Consider the following 26,469-nt stretch of genomic DNA (forward strand, 5'->3'; position numbering starts at 1 on the left):
TTCTCAGAAATACCTTATAAGATAGGTGCAGAAGGTAGTATTTCACACACCCACCCACCCACCCACCTACGCACACGTTTACAAATGTAGTAACTGACATTTAAAGAAGATAAGTGGTTTGTTTGGGGATCTCCCAGCTGGCCAGTGGGGAAAGTGAGACCAAAATCCAGATTTTCTGGCTCCCAGTCCAACCCTCATTTCACTATGCCATGCATATCACTTTGTAAAACACGTATCAGGCTCCAAAGCTCTTCATTTGTAAAATACAAATTTTAAAAAGAGTGTTTTCACAAGAGTAATAGAGATTGATGACCAAAATTAAATCAATCGTAAATCTCACAGCACTTTTGGTCTATGCCATTCACTAAAGCAGTAAGTTTCATCCTATCAGTGACGTGGATGGGAGACAGGGAAATACTGGGTAGGAGAGGGCGGTTCCTCAGCAAAGGTCCCACCCTCAAAAGTCTGGAAACCCATAACCCTAAATGGGAACAGGCATTCCTGTTTTTGCACCCAAAAGTTGCCTTTTTGGCCCACCACGCCCCCCTATCCTGTACCCATATAAACTGCAAACCCCAGGCTCCATGAACAGACAAACAGAAGGGCAGAAGAGTGGCAGAATGGTGCGGCAGAGAAGGGAGATGAGAAGGAGCATCTGAATGTCAAGAGGAGTTTGGCTGGGGATGGCTGGAGAGGAGACTGGGCCACTGGATGGCCAAACTCCAGGGGAAGATCATCTTCCCACCCCATCCCCTTTCCAGTTTCCCATCCATCCCACTGAGAGCCACCTCCATCACCCAATAAAATCCCCACATTCACCATCTTTCAAGACCATGTGTGACCTGATTTTTCCTGGATGCCAGACAAGGGCCTGGGTACCAAGGGGGGCACTGGGCTGGTTAACACTTAAGCCATCTGCAGATGGAAGAGCTAAAAGAGCACTGTAACATGCCCACTGGAGCTTCAGGAGCTGCAGGCAACTACACCTAGACACTACCATGGGGCTGGAGCCCCGGGTCCCGTACCTGCGCATCTGCATGCTCCCCCTCCCCTAAGGGGTTCGGGCACACAGCAGTCGAATAGACAAGCCACACACCCCTGTTTCATGTCCTGTGAGGGGAGTCAGGGAACTCTCTCATTTCATCAGGAAAGCTATTTAAGACCATCAGGCATCTACTGTCTCCACAACAGAACATCAGACTTCTTCAGGACAAGAACCACATCTTCTTCTTATCATATATACCCTCCAAGCTGCTAGCAGAATGGAAAGCTGTAAAGCTATTAGGAAGACCAGGTCTCTTCACAAAAGCATGTTGCCCTGGTTACTCAGTGTGTGCCACGGTTCTGCTGGCTGCACCCCTCCTGGGTGATGTGATTTGTGAGAGGTAGCTTGGAAAGAGAAATTCTGTCACAGTAGAGTACATAAAATTCTCAAACGGACATAAGTCTACATATAATTCCACATATTTTGAAGAATCCCAAAGGTTTAAGCATCTAAAATTGAACATGTTCATGTACAGGATCATCATGTTAACATCTTCTAAAAATATGGAATAGTCTTTCATCATTTAACATATTGGGAGGGGTCCCTGTACCTTCATGTATCAATTTCACTAAAGCTTCTAGAATATACTGTCAATACATTCAATTTGATTATTTTCTCAGTCAATAAAAGCTTGTCTTTCTTTGCTTTTCTTCTGACAAATCTGAACTGATTGGCCTGGAACATTAAAGGTGAACAGGTCTGTAAACTGAGCTGCTTCACGACACAAGGCTTCAGTCCACGTCACTTCAAAATGCCCCTCCACACTTTTGAGACAGGCAGGTTGTTATTCCTACTGGCTTTAAAAATATATAGTGTCCTATATTGTCGCACTCTCCAATCTAAAAAGCACTCTATGTGAAACCGTAATGGTGTAGGCATGAGTGAGGATGGTTACCTTCATAAGACAAAAGAGACAGGAAAATGGGCATTCCTGAATCTCACTGCCATTTTTCCACCTGTGCTTTTTTGTTCCTGACATACTTTATAGCTTTTATGGGAGGATTATAGGAGGTTTGACTCACAAAGTATTTTACAAATCTAACCAGAAGTATTCTTCTGTTATTTTCATGCAGCACAGAGAGTTTTAAGCCCATAATTATTAGGATCATGAAGTTGAAACCATTGATAAAAACTGACCTCCTACTATTTGCAATTCACTGAAAGTCTGTTTTCCCGACAAAGGGAGTTGACCAAGTATCCTCAATGTTAAATTCTGGTGACACTGGTGTTTTTCACAGCAAAAGATAAGTTCTGGAAGTCACTTCTGCCCTTGTTTCCAAATCTGGGGAGCTAGGCGGACCTTTGGTTTCACCCTCTTTTCCTCTGTTCTTTCTCTCCCAATACTCTAGAGACAGCTGGCTGACTTGTCTGAGACTGGCAAAACCACTTTAATGGCTGAAGTTGGAAAACAGGCTGCAATGGTTTTCATGATTGATGATGATTTCCAAAGACTGGAAGACCGTCAAGCCCCCTTGGGGAACAACAATTGGCAGTCTGAAGGTGAAATTCTGGCTTTGAGAGATGAAACCACTGCAACTGCTCAGTTCTGTCTCTCAGGCCAGTCTATAATAAGCCAATAATTCAAATTTGGACTTTTAAAGTTCTTGGTGAGCTCTTCTGCCAAGAAAGCTAAAGGAAATTTTAAATATTCATTAGCAATAGTGACTCATCCCTACACATCCTAATCAACTTATATTTAGGTTCACTGCCAACTTAAAGTTGGTCATGATTTTTTTGTGTGAGAAATATAATAAAAATACCATCGGAGTTGATCAGATGGGTGAGACAATAAAACCCTTAATGAAGAGTCAGAAATCCTAATCTACAGATAGTCCACATGAGTGGGATCTACACAGGGATGCTGAGAGGAACAGAGAGATACTTTCTGTATAAAACATCCACACAGACAGCTATAAGACAGTTTTAGTCCAATACCAACACTCAGCCTCCGCCGACACATTGGCTTTGTACCCAACTGGAACTTAATTTCATGTTCTAACTAAATGAAGAGGGGTTGCTTTTGGTTCAGTAGTGATCTGGGTTTTGGTTTTTGTTGTTTTTTCCTGACAGGTTTAAGGAAGGGTACCTAGGATCACACACTACAGAGATTCCTAGCCCAGCGTGCACAGAACTATGTGACCCTGAATTATATGGAACGTCCATAATTACTACGGGGATTGCAGTCTTTGATGTCAGAGGCAGACCATGTGGTGTACAAGGCTTCTACATCTTCAAATTGGATACTACTATGTGCTTCCCGAATGTGGCTAAGGATACCCATTCAGGCTAAAAGAAGCAATAAGCCTATCTGCAGGGAAGCACCGAAGCCTGCCCCGCACCTGTGCCCCACAGGCATGCCAACTCAACCACTTCTTAGGTATGATGAGAGGGAACAGCAACCTTACAACAGCGGTTCTCATCTATATGCACTGTGTATATGAGAACCATTCAGAGAGCTTGTTAAAAAATACTGATTGCCAAGGCTTGCCTTGAGAAATTCTGAGTCAGTCTAGTGCAGGGCCCAAGAACTTATACGTATACGAATTCAGAACATACTGCAGGTATATGGACAACACTCTGAAGACAATGCCTGCAGTTAGTAGACTACTGCCATGAAGGGATGCTGGCCTGGTGTTGCTTCTTATTTAAGAGAAGCTGGAAAGACAGTTTTCTCTCCCAAATTTAAAATGTTCACTTACTTTACTTTTGAAATTCTAGGTAAGCCAAATAACAATTTTGTCCATTGGTGGCTAGCCTGTTACCACTGGTTCACATTCTGCAGACACTGCCTATTTTATCTGTTGCTTCTCCAGGCTATTTACTTTCATTGCACCAAAATAATAAGGCTGGTGGTCCTCTAGTAACAGTCCCCCAAAATATGTTAAAACTGATAACCAGGCACTGTCCAGATAGTCTTGTTTCTCCTAAACCGTCCCCTCCTTCCGAGCTGCCTAAGCCTGAACCTGGGTATCCTTCCTTGCAGGCTTGAAGTCTCACCTATCTATTCAGAGGAGTATATGCTGAAAGAGAGGAGTTTGTGATGTGACTGATTAATTCTTCATGGATTAAAAATACTTTAACATTTGCATTTTTAATTATGCAAAAGGAATCTGGAAACCTGGAAGAGATTAGTTTTAAGATCCAGAATTCAATGGAAGGGAGAAGTAACCACTCTTTTTTTAAAGTAAGGTGGTCTTGGTATACACTATGCTTCCCATAGCAGGGGGGAAAAAAGGAAGAGAGAAGATAGACAGGAGGAGGAAATGAATTGTGACAGGTTCTCCACATTGTTCAGAAGGCAGAGATGATTATAAACTCTGGTACAGGAGAAGAAAAGCTGCCAAAGAAGAGAGGAAAATACAGTTGCTCAGGTTTTTCTTTCTTTAATACCCTCTTCTTTCCCTTCCATCTTTCCAAATTCTACCAGTAAGTCTAAGACATCAATCCACTTCCTTGCAGCCTTTCCTCACTACTCCAGCCCATGTTCATCTCTTCCTTTCAGTTCACCTGTAATTGTCCCCTGACCCAAATACTGACTTACAGAGTTTACCAGAATCGGCATGTGTATGGGTTTTTCTCTCTTAGGTTTGTGCCTTCATCATAGCCATTCAACATGTACATATCTTGTATGTCACTTCCCTGTGGCAGAACAAATTGATCAGCAAATATTTGTGATGGATGGATTTAAGGTGGCCCTAATGTCCATACCTTCTGGGGTTCACACCTTTATGCACTCCTCTACCCTTAAATGTGGACAGAACCCACACTTGCTTTTTTTTAAGATTTAATTTGATTTTAAGTGCCAGGATACATGTGCAGGATGTGCAGGTTTGTTACATAGGTAAATGTGTGCCATGGTGGTTTGCTGTGCACTTGCTTCTAACCAATGAGAAATGCAGCAGTGATCATGCAGTGTTTGTGGTTACAATCGTGGTGTCCCTCTTGCTTGCCTCTGTCTCTCTCCTTGCTGGTACTGAAGTCGCAAGGAGCCAAGAATCCCACAGCTGCATGGAACAGAATGCTGTCAACAATGATGGAAGCAGGGAAGCTGATATTTCCCTAGTAGAAGCCTCTATGTGAGAACCCAGTCTGGCTGACTCCTTGATTGCACCCTGAGGGAGACCCTGAGCAGAGGATCCAGCTCAGTCATGCTGGAACTCCAGGCCCACAGACACTGTGATATAATCAATGTGTGTTGTTTTAAGCTGCAAAGTTTGTGCTACTTTGTTTTGTAGCAAAAGAAAATGAATACCCCATTGTTGTTGGCCTTGGCCATGTGACTTGTTTTGGCCAACAGGATATCTGTGGATGTGACACAAAAGGAGTTTGAAACTGATTGTATGCTAGGTGTATTCTTTGTGCTCCTGACTTCTACCTTAACAAGAACATGCCCACAGTCTAAGAGACACATGGAGTGAATATGAATCCAACCTGCAGCTTAAAGTCAAGCCCAGTGGAGCCTGGGCTAGATCAGCCAACCCCTAGCCTCTCTGTAGATGTCTGAGCAAAAAATAAATGCTTGTTATTAGAAGCCACTAGGTTAGGCAATTTGCTATGTGACAGCACTGCAGCAATAAACTCTCTAGACCTCCCTCCTCAGACCGCCCCCACACCAATACTACCACCCCATTACTTTAAACAGCATTATGGGGGCTGTACATTCTTGTTAAATTCAAGGAAATAAAGTATGGACGGATTTAAGGTGGCCCTAATGTCCTAGAAACACATAGGCCCTGCCCACAAGTGGAACCAAACAAATGCCGCTTGTTGCAAAAGCATGTTGTTAGAAGAGTGGAATAAAAGACAGGCATCACATTTTATGAGCGAGTTTTACCATGATCATTCATAGAATTAGTCACTGCAAAGTTCTGGTCTCTGGGAAAAATTGCACAAAGTAAATACTATTGCAGAAGATGTAACTGAAAAATGCTCACTGCCAGATCTTAATACATGAAACCAATCAAATGTGCTTTCCAGTGAATACCAGTCTATAGTCAAGAATGTCCCACGGAAATCTATTCAATTGCTTAGGGTGATACCTTTTGTCAACCTCCCCACTACTGCACCCAAAACACCTCACTAGGGCTCTGTGATCTCTGAAAGTCAGCCTCCTGAGAGACCAAGGCAAGAATGTGAGTGCTTTCCTGGAGCCTGGTGAAAATATACCTGCCAACCAGGTGATTCGGTAAAACTGAACTCAAGGGCTCATTGCTGGTTTCTCTTTCTGGCAGAGACTGATGACCTGCTGGGATCTGGGTCAAACACACAACTCACAAAAAGATAATCCCCGCTAATATTTGATTTACTTAGTTTGCCAAGAGCTCAGGACTTAAAAGATGCCCTTCAAATCCACTACTTACAAAAGCATAGGTACATGGTAAAGATTTTTTGTTAACCATATCAGCTTATATCATCTGGCCATTTTCCTTTTGCTATCTACTTCTCAGCCCTAGCAATTTACTTTTTGGCCTATGTACAAAATTCTATTCCAAATGCTAGTGAATTTCACACCTGCACTTGGCATCCAATTACTGCAGATGAAAAAGGGACATTATTCTTTTCCCAATTAAAAAAAATTCAAAAAGTTAATTTCCAAATTGTATCAGCAATCCTGGAAATAATGCAATACCACACTCAAAAAAAAAAAAAAAAAAAAAAGCTTTTTCCTATTGATACATTTCTATCACTCTGACAGTTTTCCCATGTACACATCACAGGGCAAAAAAAAAATTCTATAGTTCTGCTAGCTGCCAAGCTCTCTGCTTAAGAAAATCTTTTCTCTTTCACCAGCCAGCATTCAAAGTCCTACAACTTAAGAAACATCATCATGGTCTGCATCTCAGCACACATAGAAAGGAGAAGATAGTAGGTTAAAGCTTCTAAGACTCAATTCATTTATACTCAAAGATCCTATTTTCTTGAACCCTGACTTTTCCAAGCCTTGATGATGTCTTTGGGTAACAACGCAATCTTCACAGGAGGTTCTTGCATTTCAGTCCCCTCATTTAAGAAAAATTTATCTCTTTACTGACTCCCTTTATAGTTCCACAAGCGGAAGAACTCAAGATCCAGCCCATTAGTAAAAAACCCACTTTCCAAGAACATTGTTTCGTCTTCACTGGAGAAAAATGAGAGCGCTTTTTCCTTCCTTGCCCAATTACTAGTTCTTCTTGTATCCTGGGAAAAAAATAATCTGGGTTATTTTACTTGTACCAATGGTTAAGTCCAAACTTCAGCTATTTCATAGATGTCATTTAAAGCAGACACCAGGACTGGAGTAGGCAAAAAGTGACTCCGGGAGAAACAGATGTAGGGCAGACCTGTCATGAAGCCTTAGTAACAGGCAGCCAGCAGTGACCACCAGTGTCTCAGATCATTAACCAATGTCTTACTGTGATGTCATGCATGGATGTACAGAGTTGTAATCCTTTCAAAACAGACAGACTGTCAGCATGACAAAGTGGATACAAACAAGTTCTTGAACTGGGATGACTAAAGCATTGGGGGGATAAATGTCACTGAACTAAAAAGGGATCCTATGATACAGAACTACCAGATATTGACACCATTCAGAGAGGCAGGTAAACAACCTGCTTCCCACTTAGATATTTTTCTATACTGATTAGCAATTCCATAAAATATGCCTGATCTCTAGATAAATAGTTCTAATCTACAGATGTCAGAACTGAGTTCTTAATTGCTGTAAATTAGTGAGCAAACACAGGTTTCTCATTAAACCCATTACACCCCGTATGTTAAAATGGAACACTTGTCATTTGCTTTTGTTTTTTGTTTTTTTGGGAATATTTTTCTCCTGGCTTTCAAATCAGGAGCATTCTTGGTAAAATCCTAGATATAAACAGTGAAGCAGAGACATGGTCAGGATATGTGTGGCAGGTTCCTGCCCCTTGAAGTGTTCATTCTTGGAGAAAAAAAAACTTTAAATGGCAATGGATTTGTCTAAATTTTAATGATGAGCAGTATTGTGCCTTTATCTTTGCTTTCTTAAGAAATAGTAAATTGATGTCACCCCCTGTGAAAGCGTTTGCACTTTCTCCCACGGTACCTGTTCAAAGCACACGGTGTGCCTCCTGTCGCCTGTATCACCTGTAGTTTGTGAAAAAGTATTAATTGCTAAATTAAGAGAGAAGGGAAAGAACAGACTAAAATATCACAGAAAAGCAAACTGTGAACTTTCAAATTAGTTAAGCATGAGACCAAGCTGGCTAAAAAGACTGTGGCTATTCACTATGGCTCTGTCTCTCAGGCTGGAAGACTTATGAGGAATGGAGGAAGGGTGGGAGAGTTAAACCAAGAAATGTATCAATTATCAAACTACAAATAAAAATAGCTCCTCTGCACAAGCTTCATTAAGTTTTATCAGCAAGTATCTTGGGGTTTTATACTCAAATCACAGGTCATAAATTCACAGTAAATCCCCCATATGTTCACCAAACACCTGAATTCAATTTCTCTTCTGGTTGTGAAGTAGGAATGTGGTGCCCACATTAATTATGCATGCAAAGTTAGTTTCTAACAAGGGCCGCTTTTTTTTGTGATGCTTAAGGGTATTTATAACATCTGAAATTTTGGGATAGATCCTTCTTTAATCTTACCACTTGTATACTAGTATGTAAGTCTAAACTCTCTTTTCCAAATTTGAACATTGAAAAAAATTATAGTTGGTAAATATCTTGTTATAGTCTTTGCATTTTTCTATGATAATCCCAGACATTTATGATATTGCACAAATGGCCTTGATACTGACTTTGAGGTTTTTAGACAAATATTTCTGTGGTTATGTACAAATCACCCTGAATTATAGAGAAAGTCTAAACTGAGGCTAAGTGGCTATATTTATATATGTCTATGTATACATGTGAAATTAACTACTTAGGAAATATCATGTCATTTTCAGTTTATTTTCACAGTTTTACTCATCATCTGTAATATAAAAAGAATTATGAGAAACTCATGCAAATCCCAAAGGTACTCACTTTGCTCAGCTGATAAAATTCATTTCCAGATTCTGACACCCATGATTTGTTGTCCATTTCACACCAATTTCAGTATAATAAATCATAACAAATTAAAAACATACAGCTATGTTCTCTGGGTTAAAAAGGTGGTCTCCAAAGCTGTTAATCCTGCATTTGCTTCTGATGTGATAGTTCCAGTTCTCCGGATGCTTTATGGATCACAGGGAGGTCGTCTCTCCATCGGAAAGCCTCAGGACTAGATCTTACTCCGAGTCCCTCTGTGGTCTCTGGGTAACAGGGCTACCATTTTATAAGCAACAAAACCTCAGGAATGTACCCCTCGCCCTATTTTATTACTTTCATCACTCTTCCTTATTAGCTTGTCATTGGTCTCAGGCAGGAGTAAGAAAAATTTAGTTTTACTTTTTGAGGGGAAGTCCTCCAGCAACAGAGAACACACACATGCACAGACATACATAATTTCAAGACCCAACAATAAATACACACAAGAAAGCCCTAGGTAGCTGATCTTACCTAGTGTCACAAAAATGATCCAAGCCGGTTTCTACTCAAATGGACAGCTGAATCTATCATAGCCATACCTCCAATGGGGCATCTGCTGAAAACTCAGCACTAAAGTAACACTGCTTAGCAAGTTTTTAAAAATTATCATTGTCAAACTAATTATCAAGGTTTTGGTTTAAGAAACCATATTCGAATAAGAGTGACTATTGTGAGAATGTGTGTTAAGAGCTTTAAACCTCAAAGATGGTGGACTTCCTCAGGACCCTGTGAGGTACGTGGACAAAGAGCAGGGGCTGAGGTCTGGGCCTCTCAAGTCTCTTGACTCTCTAGCAGGCAATCTTAATATAGATTTAAGCAAGTAAAAGATGAGAGAAAATGTTTTCAGGGTATACCTATGAATTTAAATGCATTTTAGAAAATAAAATGTTGGCTGGGTGGCGGGGCTTATCCCTGTAATCCCAACACTTTGGGTGGCCAAGATGGGAGCATCGCTCTAGCTAGTAGTTTGAGACAAGCCTGGACAACATTGCAAGACCCCATCTCTAAAAAAAAAAAAAAATTAGCTGGGTGTGGTGGTGCATGTAGGCCCAGCTACTTGGAAGGCTGAAGCAGGAGAATTGCTTGAGCCCAGGAGTTTGAGGCTGCAGTGAACCATGATTGCACCACTGCACTCTAGCCTGGGTGAAAGAGCGAGACTCTGTCAAAGAAAAAGAAAGAAACAAAGAAAAGCAACAAGGGAAAGGAAAGGAAGCGGGGGGTGGGGAGGGAGGGAGGGAGGTAAGAAGGAAAGATGGATGGAAGGAAGGACGAAGGAAGGAAGGAAGGCAGGCAGGCAGGCAGGCAGGCATCATTTTTCTTGGCACAATGCAAGAAAGCAGTTATAATGGTTAATGCCCAAAGTGCACTTACTTTTCATAGTATGATTTTCTTGAATTCTCTAACAAATGGCAAGGACGTGTAAGGAATTCTAATAGGTTAGGGAACTGAAGAAACTTTGTGGATTATATTACTCATTCAATAAAACCACTGGGGATACAAAGTTTAGCCAGTTGTGACCCACAGTTGAAGTCTGTGCCTCAAACTAAAATATACATTTTAGGTGTCTGATTAAAGAGCAAATGAAATTCAATGTTACAGGTGAAAAATCTTGACAAACTAAAAAGAGTGAAAAACAGGAATACATTATAAAAATCTGAAATAAAGGCTGGGGGCGGTGGCTCATGCCTGTAATCCCAGCACTTTGGGAGGTCAAGGCAGGTGGATCACGAGGTCAAGAGATCAAGACCATCCTGGCCAACACGGTGAAACCCTGTCTCTACTAAAAATACAAAAATTAGCTGGGTGTGGTGGCATGCGCCTGTAGTTCCAGCTACTTGGGAGGCTGAGGCAGGAGAATCACTTGAACCCAGGAGGTGGAGGTTGCAGTGACCTGAGATCGTGCCACCGCACCCCAGCCTGGCAACAGAGCAAGAGTCTGTCTCAAAACAAAAACAACAACCAAAAACTGAAATAAAAAGGCAATGGAAATTAAATTACAAAACCTGATGGGTTTTGATGACACAATAAAATGATTATCATGTTCTTCTTTATATTAGAAAGGTTTTATCATTCAGGCATAGAAACTAATTATAGAACCATTATTTTAATTCTTTAATCATGAAATGATTACAAAGAATTCAAGGCGAACATTTTCTTTGTTTTTGCTTTCTGTCTTTAATGACAGCATAATTGCAAAACACTATACGAAACTAAGCTATGTTTTTTTAAAAGAAAAAATTCCAGTGCAATGCAGTACTTAATTCTAAATCATGTCGTAATTCTAAATCATGGGTAAATTCTACAGACTTTCTTGAAATGACTCAGAATATTAAATAATGTAACCGGAGATATATCACCTGTAAGTTTCATAAGAGGCTAACTCTGAAACTTCTTTGAGAATTAGAATAAAAGTAGTGAAACATACATCTAATAACCAGTTTTCTAAAAAGAAACCATTAATGAACAGTTTGTATTACTGTTTTTAAAACATTTTAAAGATCATTAAAATATTCTTCCTGATTGATTTTTTTACTTCTATTTATGCTCTTGATGAACTTCATAATTATTCATTAATAATTTTCTGAGCTTTTTTTTCTATTTACAACTTGGCCATTATTTATCTGGAGAGAGGGAATAAATGACATAGAAATGTTAATTAATTTAACTTCTCATTTCAGATTTAAATTATTATATTAGGAAAACAAAAACAATGTGACCATATTGGTTGGGAGTTATTGATAGATTTTGAAAACTGGAGTTATTGACAGATTTTGGAGTTATTGATAGATTGTGAAATGGCTTGCAACATTCTTTTGTCAATTACATTTTTTTCAAAGTAATATTACATGCGCATAGTTTATATTTTAAAATGCTAAAAAGCCTTAAAAGAAACTTCTGCTTCATCACATCTTGTCTCTCTGACCACCCAATCCCAAGACTTTTAAAGCTTTCAGTCATTTTCTATGACATTTCTTTTTAACTCAACCTGAGATACTCAGAATGAATCAATTGTAATTCCTGGTTTGTGATACACTCTTGCTAGTGATGGTTTCATTGCTTACTTTCATTTAGTTATGATTTTCAGTGCCATGCTCAATATTATTAAATGTAAGTTGCCAATATGAATTTTTACACAAAGCAAAAGCTAGGAATTTAATAATAATCCATGTCTAACCAAATTCCTCTGGTATTTAGATATTTCTGAGTAATATATTTATATCACTATCTCCTGATTTATTACCGTTAAACACACCTGTTGACTTCCTACGAAGGTAGATGAAGCATTAGCTCTCTTACACTCAAATCCAAATTCTGACTCCAAATTCCCATCTTCCACATCTTCCCAATATAATTATAGCAAAATTTATATGAAAATGATTTTTCAATCTGATTTTTCAGATTTCCAGGAGAACAAATCTATCATGGCTTATTAAGCCCAATTTTTTTCCTGGAGCCCTCTAACCTCAAAAGCTCCTACCGCATACTCCAATCTGGGCTGCCTGCTCCCTGGTTTTCTGCACAGCAGAAGTCCTGGGGCTTGTTAAAGCACACATTCTGTAGCTGCCTAAAAGGGTATTAGAAGTAAAATATTTTGCATTTGCATGCTTTAAATGTATGTATTCTATCATTACCACGCACTGACAGTTTGGCTAGGTATGGAATTTCAGGTAATAAAACATCACCCTTCAATATTTGAATGTGTTGCTCTATTATCTTCTAGCTTACAAGATTGATGTGAAGAAATCTGATTATATTCTGATTCTCAACCCTTCATTGTGTGTGTGTGTGTGTGTGTGTGTATATATATATATATATATATATATTTTTTTTTTTTAACAGGATCTTCTCTTTCTGGTATTCCAAAACTTCACAATGCTGTGCTTTTTGAAAAAATTGATTTTGCTCAGCACTAGGTGATTCTTTAATCTAGAATCTTAAGTTCTCCAGTTCTGGAAAAGATTCTTGTGTTATTTCTCTAATAATCTCTCCATTATTATCTCTGTTCTCTCTTTATAGAAATTGTTTTCTTTAAGTGTTGGACCTCCCAGAATGAACTTTTCACTTCCTTTCTTTCTCACTATACTGCTCTTTGTCCTATAGCTCATGTTTTCCTTTATGGGAAACTTCTCAACCTCATCTATCAAGCCTTCTATTGTATTTCTTAATACTGATATCATATTTATTGTTTTCTAAGAGTTCTTTCCCATTTACTCAATAATCCTTTCAATAGACTCCTGTTCATCTTTGATGGTTTTAATATCATTTCTATTTCACAGAATTACTGTTTATAATTCCTTAATATCTTTCTCTTCTCTTAATTTTATGTTTCCTCCAAGTTCTTAAAAAAAACAAACAAACTTTGTTGTTTTGGACTCTGTCTTCCACAATTATGGCTTTTCTGAAATGTTTCACATGTTTTTCTGCCCTTTTATATTTAAGAGTGATGCACTAAAAAGCAGATTAGTCACTGTGTGCTTCAGGGGGGTTTATGAAATGGTGGACAGGAAGGCTGGGCAGAGCGTCACTTTTTTGGTTGGGAATTCTCATGACAGTGTATACGGACTCCTTTTCCAGGGCAATTCCATGTCTTCCAAAGAGAATCTAGCAATCTTCGGTGCGGGGTGCATAAGCTTAATTCTTGACATTCCAGTGTGATTCTGTCATTCTATATTAACTATGCCCATTTTCACAAAAATAGAGTTACTATTTCTATATCTCATTCTGTTTGTTGTTTTGGAGTGATTTCCAAAAGGAAAAGAGGAAGAAATAGCTTTACTCTCTAATGTTAGACTTTCTAATTTCTGTTATTCTTAATTCTCAATTATTTTCAAATAGCTTAAATATCTTTTCAAGAATAAAACTGGTACATGGATGCTTATATATTTTTTTAAGTAGATGAAAGACATAGATGTAAATGTTCCAAAATGGTAACAGCTATTGGTTATAATTACAGAATTATATCCACCACTTCCTAACACACTTTAGGAATAATTTCTGTATTACTTTTTTACAATATTTATGGTTAATTTGGGGAGTACATTTTTAAAACATTGATTTTGTAATCTACAAAGCTCCAAATACAAATACTGTTGTAAAGATTTAACCAAGTCCTCCAAACTTTTCTCCCAAGCACATGACGTGGTGCTATACTCAAACTAGTTTTCCTTTCTTTGACATGTGATGAAAATCACAGTTTGGCTTTAGTTTTTGCCCACATTTACTTCTGCTGGTCAATGTGGTAACTGTGACATACAATTTTTAATCCTCTGTTTCAATCTTTGCTGGTCTTCACTCTTCGTTCTCCTGCTAAAGAGTGGAATATTCTGACCAGCTCCTATTCTGATCTCTCAGGAGTATCCCACTGATGCTGGTGACAAAGAACGTTTCCCACTTTTCCCACCGCATGCTCCTATCACCGCTATGGAAGCGCATGCCTCGAGAATACAATTTCAGGCTCCAGTACATCCCCACCAGTAGATATCGTAGTTTTGTGGCGAAGGCGTGCAAATCGATACAAGTAAACTGAACCTGATATATAAGTTCCTGAAAATCACAGTCTTAGAAGAACCAAGTGGTAAGCTGATTAGCCAGAGGTTTACTGAAAGCCTTTTTTGTTTCAATCCTTGTGTTTGAAAATCCTTCTTTCTAGAAAGCAATAAAGGTCTCATCCATCTTGAAAAGAAGGAATAATGGATATTTAACTTAAAAAAAAAACTTTTGAGATTTTCATAACTCATTGTTGAGTACTTTGTAGAAAAAAAGGATGAAATTGAGTTCTTTTGCTTTCTCACTAATTTTCTGACAGACCCCCCCCCACCTCACCCCAATAACAGCACTTTTATAGGTATCCACCTCTTGTTTCTAAAAGTGTAATTTGGAAACATATTGGCTAACTGTGGGTTTGCTTGGTTTCTAGCTAATTGAGACTTTATTGTATTGTTGCTTAATACATGATTTTAAAATTATACTGCAGCTGATTAAAATGAGAAAAATATATCTTTACTATTGTGGCTGAGTTTTTTCTTTTTTTCTCTAGTTTAACTTTTTTTCCTCTCAATTTCAGGGATTTTCAAACTTCTAAAACAAAAACATATCAATATTTAATTCCAGACTCAAATTCCTTAATACATGGATAAAAACCTTTTGATCTTTATAAGTTTATACATATAGTAAAATTTTCTCTTTATAATGTCTAAATTTGTCTCTACATAATAAAATTTGTCTCACAATGATATCTACTTTAATTTGATACTTTACTAACTTTGTTTTGGAAAAAAATCCCAACTTAATATGATTATAGATTTTTAAAGTATTTGTCTTTCTGTTTATATATATAATTTTTTAAAAAAATCTTTCAGCTCCTATGAAAGGGCTGGGAAAACAGAGTACCAGTATTACCCAGCCAAGGTGCTGCCAGATCATGAGCACAAGGGCCAAAGGTCATAGGAATTCAGGTGCACATTTCAAAACCACCTGGTGCCGCAAGACTCAGTAAGGAAGGGGGCAGTGCCAGCTTCTACCTGAGGACAGAGGAGAAAAGAATGGAGCAAAGCATCTGCTAAAACTCAGCATGATCCTTCCCAAGCAGATTGGAACACTGTCTTGCCTGTATTTTATACTTCCGACTGATGTCCAAGTACTGGTGTGTAGGGAAACTAAGCCAAGACCAAATGGGACTAATGATGTGTTCGGAAGCATCAGAAGCCCAGAATGAATAGAGAGAGATACTGACAAACACACTGACATACATACGGACACAGGCATAGATTTAGATATAAATATCAGCAATTGTCTAACCCAGCCACTTATACTAAAGAACCGCTTTGGGATTCCTTTTCTTGAGCTGGAAAAGAAAAGACTTAGAAAATACATACTGAAATATTAGCCACGTTTGCACAAGCCAACCACCTGACATGCAGCCACATTAAGCCTCAGAAGTCACAGGCCTCCACAGATACCGTTTTGTTTTGTCTTTTCTCATATTGTAATGTCTCTACAGACTAGCGCTGATATTGTTTCATTTTGATATCATAATAGTGTCTCCATGGATTTTGGCTGACATTTTGTTTTGACATTATGTTACAACAGACCTCCACTGACATTTCATTTTGTCACCACAACATTGTTTCTATAGGTTTCTGCTACGTTATTTTGTTTTGACATTAAAAATGACATCTCTGTGGTCTCAGTGCAACATTGTCTAGAGAACTTTTGGAGAAGGTATGGGGGTGCATGAAATAGATAAGTAAAGTGGCATCATGCAGAACATTTAATGAAGTTGAAGATGTTTTCCATAGAGATAAATTTATATGATACTTAATATTTGCAACATTGTTTCCAAGTCCTAGGGTTGATTACAATATGGATTCAGTTAAGGTGTTAATTCTCTGTCTTTCCAATAAAAGGAGACCCCACAATCCCTTTTATATGTCAAAAACTTCAAAGAATTAATCCTCTATCCCTCTATTGCCAGAACCAAGTTTTTTTTTGTTTTTTTTTTTGTTTTTTAATGAATACGGTCTGAATTTTGTGTTGCAGAACTGTAGGAAGTATTTACGAAGTAAACAACTATAACCCTTTTAATTGTTGAATTTAAGAAACCATTGATCGTGACACATTTTATAAATGGCTAAGAAGACAGAAAATGCTGTCAATTAAAATGCCATTGTATAATAAGCATCTTGATATCAGGGATTTTAAATTGTGAAAAGCTGAATCTTATAATTGATTAAAAATGGTGATGGTATGTATTAAAATTACCACTACCAGAAACAGCAATAAAAATAATTGATGACCATTTGAGTATTTTTAAATAAATAATAGGATAAAAACATGAATCTTAAACTGATTTTGCAGTTTTAGGTAGAAATCATCTAGTGATTATCATGAGAGAAGTTTGAAACAGACTTCCCCCTTTCCTGGTAGTCTCCTCTTTCTTCTTGAATTCACAAAATTCTCTATGAACATTTTACTATTTGTAATAAGACCAAGCATATTGACCTCTAAAGCTGCATACTTCTAAATTCTATTAACTTAAATCCCAGGAAAATATCTTTACAATGTAATGATATATCTTCAGATTTGACCAAAAGCCAATATGACAAATGGTCATAATGGGAACATTTCTGTGTCTTTGCAAGCTATATTAAAAAATGTTATTTGATTTGTTATATAATTTTTCTTCTATAATGTATATAGACTTCACAGTGAAATTATATAGCACAATTTAATGCCAGAGAAGGTGTTGCTACAGATGATCTCACATTTATCAAAGAATTGAGCATAAGAAAATTCATGAATCTCAAACAAGTCTTCGTTTGAAAATGCTTATTCTGTTTCACAATTTATCTATTACAAGTATATATGTTAAAAATACTCCTAGAATTCAGCACTAGTGAAAGTATTCTCCACATGAACTAACATATTTCCTCTGATCACAGATTAAGGATTTGATGTTGTTCTTTTTGCCTTGGCTGCCAGGAAACTCTGAGATTAAACTGATGTACAATTATAATTACTCAGTCATTCCAATTAGGTAGTCATATCAATTTTGTAATGTTCTTTTTATCATTTTTGTGTCCTTGTAAACTTCATTTGAACAGCTATTTTAAGAAGCTGCTTCAAATAATTTTTTGGAAATAAGTTGGTCTTAACTCATAGAGGGTCACAATGACCAATTTGTTAAGTATGAAATATAAAGCACAGAGTTTCTTATCCTATTTTGAATAATTTCTTCTGATACCCCTTATAGAAATAATCATATTGGCTTCAAGTATATGTGAATAATATGAGATGAGATACAAGTAAACATCTAATCCAGTGCTGACCACAGAAGAGGCACTTCATAAACACTCAATACGATGAAGAATAAGGACATCTAGGGAGAGACATAGAGTGGGTCATTAGAAACCCATGCCTGCAGCTCAGGAGAGAAGTGAAACTGAAGATATAGCTTTGGCAGTCATCGACATATACACAAAGTGTAATGTAAGTCATGGAAGTGGACGAAATCACAGTGACAGAATATGGAGAAGAGGGCTGGAGATATATGATAAACCCAACCAACAACATTAGAAAATAACAGTTTTTACTTTTCATAGTAGTTGAGTCACAGCAAGAGAGAAGCAAAAAAGAAGCCTGGCTTGCTCATGAAGTCAGGATCTTGTGGGATGTTACAATGTGCTGGGTTTGAGAGCAGTATGTGAGGTGACGTGCTGGACTCTGCCGCAAAAGATTCATTGCTGGGAGCAGGTGGGAGATCTGAATCTCGCTGCTCCCTCCAGCTGGGCCTCAGGCTTGGGGATACCTGGGCTACGGCACGTGAATCTGCTTTGCTGGTGAACACTTTTCTCAGGGGCTGCCAATCCAATTACTTCTATGAGTGCTAAGGTTTCATTAGTTACAAAAAACTCCAAAGTAAATTAAAAATTTGTTTAAATTAATAAAATATGACAGCTCTAATGTACTGTTATCATAATTATCCTCTCCAAGTCCATCTCTAAGACTAACCTTCCTACTTCCTCAATGTGAGATGAATACCTGCTGTCAAATACATGTTTTGTCCCTTCTATAGTTTGGTTAGATTTCTCATGAAAAGAGGGAAAGAAATTGTATCTTTCTCTTGACCAAGTTCACCATATCCTCAGGATTTCTTTGCAGATGAACTATTTAGTTAATGCAGTTTCTAAGGCCCAATGAATAGTATTCTGAAAGAGATTTTTCAAAGAAAGCTGATTGGACATCTTCAATATACACCGATACTTTCCAAATGAACAAACAAAAACTTTGTAAGCTTCATTTTTTTTTTTTCCCTTATAACTTAGGACTATGATTCTGTGCAGGATTTAGAAGTAATTATCAAGTTAAAGATGTAATTAAAGATTTCACCAAGAAATGTAGTCTGATTAATGACAACAAGGAGCCAAAGGACAGTAAGCTTTTTGAATTTTTGAGAGAAAAGTCAGGATTTGTTATCAATAACTGTGGCTTTAGTCAATGTTTGGAAGATCAAGATGTTTGGCACTGCAGAGAAGAGAGGGTTTTTTAAAATTTTATTTTACAACAGTTGTAATAAAATCCTTATTCTAAAAACATGAGTGTATATATGTACAGCTCCAAATTTTCCAATTAAAGCTTCAGTTTGATGTATACATTTTTTTATCCATTTTGTATGCATTAGGGAAAAGGCTGTGAGACCACACTCAAATTCAATCCATAAACGACATTGTTCACATCTTGCCAAGTCATAACTGATGTTATAAAGGGTTGAAAAGCTTCAGTTTTAAAAAATACAGGCATCCTCTCCTTTTCACCACAATGTGTTCTTAGAAACCACATCATAAAGTGGATCAGATTTTCTCATAGGAGCAATATTATAATTGGAGGTTATGTTTCTGACCAAGGAGTTGGCTCCATCATATAGCAACAATGGATCACACAGGCAAAGATATAATATCTCTAAATCTTTATAGTAATTTTAATAGTAAAAGTAGATTGCAAGTACCACAAGACAGCTTTAAATATATTCTGTTACTTATTCAAGAGACCTCAGGATTCTATAAAATATACATATATAGTACTAAGGAATTTTTAGAACTTTGGCAAATGAACATGCTAATAACTAAATATTATAATACTTTTGCCTTTTCTTAAAAGACCTAAAATGGCTCTGCAGAGGTCTTAGATCCGAGTTCTTGAAGAGGACGAAGGATGTCTTCTGGTTAAACTCTTTAATTTTACCCCAGAGACCCAATGTGCTTCTTATGTGATTTTTCACAAGATCTTTCTTTTACTTTGGAAAAATTTCCCTGTAGCTAGCAGGGACTTAAAAAAAAATTCCATCAACCTTAGAATTACAGTCATGCATTGTTTAACAATGCAGCTACATTCTGAGAAATGGGTTGTTAGGCAATATCATCATGTGAATATGATAAGAGTGTACTTACATGAACATAGATGATGTAGTCTACTACACAGCTAGGCTGTATGGTGTAGCCTATTGCTACTAGGCAGCAAACCTGTACAGCATGTGACTGCACTGAATACTGCAGGCAAATATATCGACATACAGAAAAGGTACAGTACAAATGTGGTATTATACTCCTATGGAACCACTGTGATATGTGCAGTCTGTCATTGACTGACATGTGGTTATATGGCACAGAACTGTATTCCAAAATGCTAGAGCCAGGTCACAGATTGCATCATTAAGTACTTCAATGTGTGCTGATCTCTATCATGGCATCTAATACTTTATGTTTTTTTAAAAGGATTATTCAATCATTTCCCAGATAATTGATAGAACTGGCATAGAACAGTATCCAGTCTGTACTTGGATTGTTTGCTTTCCTGTTTTCCCGTTCAGACACTGGCTGTACATAGCACTGAATGGAAGGTTAAAGGCAGAGAAAAGTAAGATGTAGGTGTTAATTATATGTTGTGGAATGAGTGACAGAATTAAAGAGCATTCCAATGATAAGGTAGCTTTGTGATTATCAGGACCAACCTCTTCGCTTTACTGATGAGGAAACTGAGGCCCAGAGAGATCCAGTGACATGACAAAGCTAATAAACTAGGCAGATGGCTGACTTGGAGCAATGCAGAGGTGTAGGTCCCTGCCCAGGACTACTTCAGCTTGGCTAATATTCTAACATTCAACTGCTAAAGTCTTCCTGATTCACAGAAATTGGGGGAAAACTTTTTTTTTGAAACAGTTTCCTTCTATCACCCTGGCTGAAGTACGATGATGCAATCAAAGCTCACCGCAGCCTTAAACTGGGATCAGGCAATCCTCCCATCTCAGCCTCCTGAGAGGCCACAAGTGATCCTCCCAACTTGGCCTCTTAAAGTGCTGGAATTACAGGTGTGAGATACTGCACCTGTCCAGGAGCCATTTTAATCTGTGTCATATTTGAATTAGGGGAGAGCTCTCCCTCACACACACACACATACATACTCATGTGTGCACAGACACACACACACACATATAATAAACTTTTAGTCCATAATATTCTTACACTGACAAAGCCATCAAAATGGGAAGGAGAGGGGAGAACAGCAGCATAAGTGGCTGGCAGAGGTAGGGAAAGACCAGCAAGAAGAAAAGAGAGAAAGAGAAAGTCAGAGAAAGAGACAGAGAGAGGAAGAGACAGAGAGACAGAAAGTCAAAGAGGGAGTCAGAAACAGAGACAAAGAAAAGGAGTCAGAGAGAAAGAGGGACAGACAAAGAAAGTCAAAGAGAGAGTTAAAAAGAGAGGAAGAGACAAGAAGTCGAAGAGAGAAAAAGAGAGATGAAAGTAGTAAAGAAAAAACAGTGTACCCTATTCCTTTAAAAGTCAGGGTAAATTTCTATCTACCCAGCCAAGGCATATTCTACTTACATGGACCTTCAACCTATATCTGTCTCTCAAACAGTTTGCAAGAAATAACGAAATCTATTCTTACTTTACAATCCCAAATAGACTCTTTGGCAGCAGTGACTCTCCAAAACCACTGAGGCCTAGACCTCCTCACTGCTGAGAAAGGAGGACTCTGCACCTTCTTAGGGGAAGAGTGTTGTTTTTACACTAACCAGTCGGGGATAGTACGAGATGCTGCCCAGCGTTTACAGGAAAAGGCTTCTGAAATCAGACAACACTTTTCGAATTCTTATACCAACCTCTGGAGTTGGGCAACATGACTTCTCCCCTTTCTAGGTCCTGTGGCAACCATCTTGCTGTTAATCGCCTTTGGGCCCTGTATTTTTAACCTTCTTGTCAAATTTGTTTCCTCTAGAATCAAGGCCATCAAGCTACAGATGGTCTTACAAATGGAACCCCAAATGAGTTCAACTAACAACTTCTACCGAGGACCCCTGGACCGACCCGCTGGCACTTCCCCTGGCCTACAGAGTTCCCCTCTGGAGGACACTACAACTGCAGGGCCCCTTCTTCGCCCCTATCCAGCAGGAAGTAGCTAGAGCGGTCATCGGCCAAATTCCCAACAGCAGTTGGGGTGTCCTGTTTAGAGAGGGGATTGAAAGGTGACAGCATGCTGGCAGTCCTCGCAGCCCTCGCTCGCTCTCAGCGCTTCCTCTGCCTGGGCTACCACTTTGGCAGCACTTGAGGAGCCCTTCAGCCCACCGCTGCACTGTGGGAGCCCCTTTCTGGGCTGGCTAAGGCCGGAGCCCACTCCTTCAGCTTTCAGGGAGGTGTGGAGGGAGAGGCGCTTGCGGGCCAGCTGGAGTTCCTGGTGAGTGTGAGCTTGGTGGGCCCCGCACTCGGAGCAGCCGGCCAGCCCTGCCGGCCCCAGGCAATGAGGGACTTAGTACCCGGGCCAGTGGCTGTGGAGGGTGTACTGGGTCCCCCAGCAGTGCCAGCCCACCGGCGCTGCGCTCGATTTCTCGCCGGGCCTTAGCTGCTCGCGGGGCAGGCCTCGGGACTGCAGCCCACCCATGCCTGAGCCTTCCTCCACCTCCGTGGGTTCCTGTGCAGCCTGAGCCTCCCCAACGAGCGCCGCCCACTGCTCCACGGCGCCCAGTCCCATCGACCACCCAAGGGCTGAGGAGTGCAAGCGCACAGCGTGGGACTGGCAGGCAGCTCCCTGCAGACCCGGTGCGGGATCCACTAGGTGAAGCCAGCTGGGCTCGTGAGTCTGGTGGGGCCTTGGAGAACCTTTATATCTAGCTCAGGGACTGTAAACACACCAATCGGCACTCTGTATCTAGCTCAAGGTTTGTGAACACACCAATCAGCACCCTGTGTTTAGCTCAAGGTTTGTGAGTGCACCACTCAACACTCTGTATCTAGCTGCTCTGGTGGGGCCTTGGAGAACCTTTATGTCTAGCTCAGGGATTGTAAACACACCAATCAGCACTCTGTATCTAGCTCAAGGTTTGTAAACACACCAATCAGCACCTTGTGTTTAGCTCAAGGTTTGTGAGTGCACCAATCGACACTCTATATCTAGCTGCTCTGGTGGGGCCTTGGAGAACCTGTGTGTCAAAACTCTGTATCTAACTAATCTGATGGGGACGTAGAGAACCTTTGTATCTAGCTCAGGGATTGTAAACGCACCAATCAGTGCCCTGTCAAAACAGACCACTCGGCTCTACCAATCAGCAGGATGTGGGTGGGGCCAGATAAGAGAATAAAAGCAGGCTGCCCGAGCCAGCATTGGCAACCCGCTTGGGTCCCCTTCCACACTGTGGAAGCTTTGTTCTTTCACTCTTTGCAATAAATCTTGCTACTGCTCACTCTTCGGGTCCACGCTGCTTTTATGAGCTGTAACACTCACCGTGAAGATCTGCAGCTTCACTCCTGAATCTAGCGAGACCACAAGCCAACCAAGAGGAACGAACAACTCCAGATGCGCTGCCTTAAGAGCTGTAACACTCACCGCGAAGGTCTGCAGCTTCACTCCTGAGCCAGCGAGACTACGAACCCACCAGAAGGAAGAAACTCTGAACACATCCGAACATCAGAAGGAACAAACTGCAGACGTGCCACCTTAAGAGCTGTAACACTCACCGCGAGGGTCCGCGGCTTCATTCTTGAAGTCAGTGAGACCAAGAACCCACCAATTCCGGACACAATATGACTATAAAGTAAACCTGATACTATTTCTTATTTCACATGGGACCAGCCAATTGAAGTCCTTAATGTACAGTATTACTAGATTAGTACATTTGAGTTATAATAAACAACAAAAAGAAACCATCCTTTGGCCATTTAAATTCAGATCCCCTCAGAGCAAGCCAAATTTACATAACTCCATTGTCCACACTGTATCTTTTATCAGCAGTCAGTTTAATTCAAAAGTCTTGTAGAAAAGATGAATTAAATATTCATCAAAGTCCAGAGAATTTTAAGCATCTATTCCATTATCTTAAATGGAACTGCAGACAAAATGCCAAAGCGAACCTCTTTTTTCCCCCTTACCCTTCAACATAAATAAGCCTTTTAGTGTTTCCCCTTATGGTGTAACTCACACCAAATGATGACACTATTTACAGTATCTTCTTTAAAAGGGCATAGCTCCTATGCTTATTTCAGTTAAAGCCCTTGTGCAATTATGCTTTCAAGAAACAATTAACAGAGGAAAAAACCATTTCCCTCACTCCCGCCTTTTTAGAATTGGGAAGTGAGTACCCTTTATTACCACTAGTGGCATTGAAGTCATTATTTAATGTTAAGGTTCAATTCCTTGGGTGTAAATTTTGGTTTTAGTTGACACTAAAAAGAAACATCAATTTATTAGGAGATAAAACTTGTTCTCCAGTAATGGAGCAGCTGCATCCATAAATTTACTGCAGTTTAATGTTCTCACACATAAAAAAATTAGAGTTTTCTGACGAACAGACTTTGCCACTACATGATCATGTGTATCGTGGTGAGGATGGCCTGTGAGACGGGAAAGTATAATGTGAGGCTTCTGTGAAAAAAACGGCAGAAATGTAAAACAATAATACTACTAATAATACGTGTTGGGCAAATACAAGTGAGACCCTCTCCTCCATCCATGAGTTTGAATGAAAAGAAATGCTGCAAACTTAGTAGTCATGGTGAAACCCCACACTGCAGCTTTCCTGGCAACAGACTCACTTAATGATGCCTGGAATGAAGCCTGCTCAGATCCTGAGCAAGGGAGGATACAAACACCTTCTCTTTAAGATAAGCATCACCTGATTTTCCTCATCAACAAGGAACAACAGTAGACAGGTGAGCAATTTAAAAGTAATTCCTATTGCTGAATATCTAGGTCATACTTGCCCTGTAGAAGACTAAAGCACATTCACGGAAGATTTTGTTTCTCCCCAGACAGTGCCCTCATCTTTCACATACCACCTCTCACGTTTCGAGAGAGAGAGAGAGAGAGAGATTTATTTCTTTGCATCCATCCCTTCCCCTCCCCGGCAACACTATTCTGCCAATGTAGTAACTACCTCCAGGTGTTGAAACTCATGGGTTGTGCCTGAGCATGTTTCTTTCCCGGTTAATTTGGGAAGACTGATTGAGACTTAGAACTACTATAAACATATTTTTGTAATTTGTAGTGACAATTACCATTGTTATTTACTAAGCACCTACTACATGCCAGGCATTATGCAAATTGTTGAGAATACAGAGGTGTGACAGTGGTTCCTATACTCAATGGTCAGGTAACAATAATAGACAAGACATTAAGTGATAAAGTTAGCATACGCTTTTTGGGGAAAATAAGAAGAGGGAGTGATCATTTCTTAAGGAAATGGTAGAGACCAGGCCAGATGCATTTCCATAGGTTCCCTAAATTTGGGCTGGGTTTGGAGTGAGGAATAGAATGAGTGGTGGTCAGCCTATGTGAAGGGAAGGCAGGTTTAAGAAGTACCAAGTGGTTTCAGGGGTCTCTGGACTGGGGACTGATTATTCTTTTAAAAGAGGCTGCTGAGATGTCCAAATAAACAAGACAGATCGAACACATCTATGCAGCCTCGACGCTCTTCTAAAACCCCACCAAAATGCCAGCAAAGATATAAAAAGTCTTTAAATCACTCAGATAACAAGAATAACAATAGAGGAGACTACAGCAAATGAAAGATAACATTTTAGGAGCTGTAAGGCTAATGGATGGGGCTTAGCATATTGGAAAATATAGAACCCTAAGCTTACATGAAGGGATAGAGTAAACAAATGGCTAAGTGTTGGTTCAGCAGAACCCCAGAAAGACTTGGGAATTGGAGGTACTGCGTACCTCTGAAGAAGGGTGATGGGTCAGGGCAGAAGACGAACCTTTGGGCATTTTTGCTTTTCAGTTTTTTTTTTCTTTCATCATCTTCAGAAACCACAAGCCCTCTAAAAATGTGTGTGTGTGTGTGTGTGTGTGTAGCATATATATTTATATTAATTTTATTTTGCTCTCGTGGCAGCAACAACAGGATCAATGAAAGGAGCACAGTGGAGCAGTGCTGACCATGGGGGGTCATGCAGGTGCTCTGTGAATTGAGCATCTATTGCTGGGACCACCGTATTCAGAGGCAGGAGGCAGATGCAACACGGTCCACTCACAATGCACAACCTGTGGCTTGGTTGACTTACAATAAGCAGTACAAGAAACACAGCTATTTAGCACAGTCCGAGAGGTCACAGCTCCCACCTGATCTGGAGGCTGCTCCCACTCTGATAATTTTAAGACAGTACTTTCAGCAGGAAGTGGGAAGCCTATGCAAGGCATGTCACCTCAAGGCTACAGTTAAGTATTAAATTGGATGACTGATTCTCATATTTTTCTGATTATTACTGTTTTTAGAGACATAATCTCACTGTCACCCAGGGTGGAGTGCAGTGGTGCAATCATAACTCACTGTAACCTCGAACTTCTGGACTCAAGCAATCTTCCTGCCTCTGCCTCCCAAGTAGCTGGGAC

At 39.5% G+C, this 26,469-nt stretch overlaps 1 protein-coding gene across 33 annotated transcripts in view; it reads right to left on the reverse strand.

Moving 5' to 3' along the window:
* PARD3 (par-3 family cell polarity regulator) overlaps nt 1-26,469 on the reverse strand; it is a 710,416-nt gene that overhangs the window by 22,573 nt on the left and 661,374 nt on the right. The gene's annotated exons all lie outside the window — the stretch shown is intronic.

This window comes from Pongo pygmaeus, chromosome 8 (assembly GCF_028885625.2).
Source record: "Pongo pygmaeus isolate AG05252 chromosome 8, NHGRI_mPonPyg2-v2.0_pri, whole genome shotgun sequence".
In the NCBI taxonomy this organism is placed as follows: domain Eukaryota; kingdom Metazoa; phylum Chordata; class Mammalia; order Primates; family Hominidae; genus Pongo; species Pongo pygmaeus.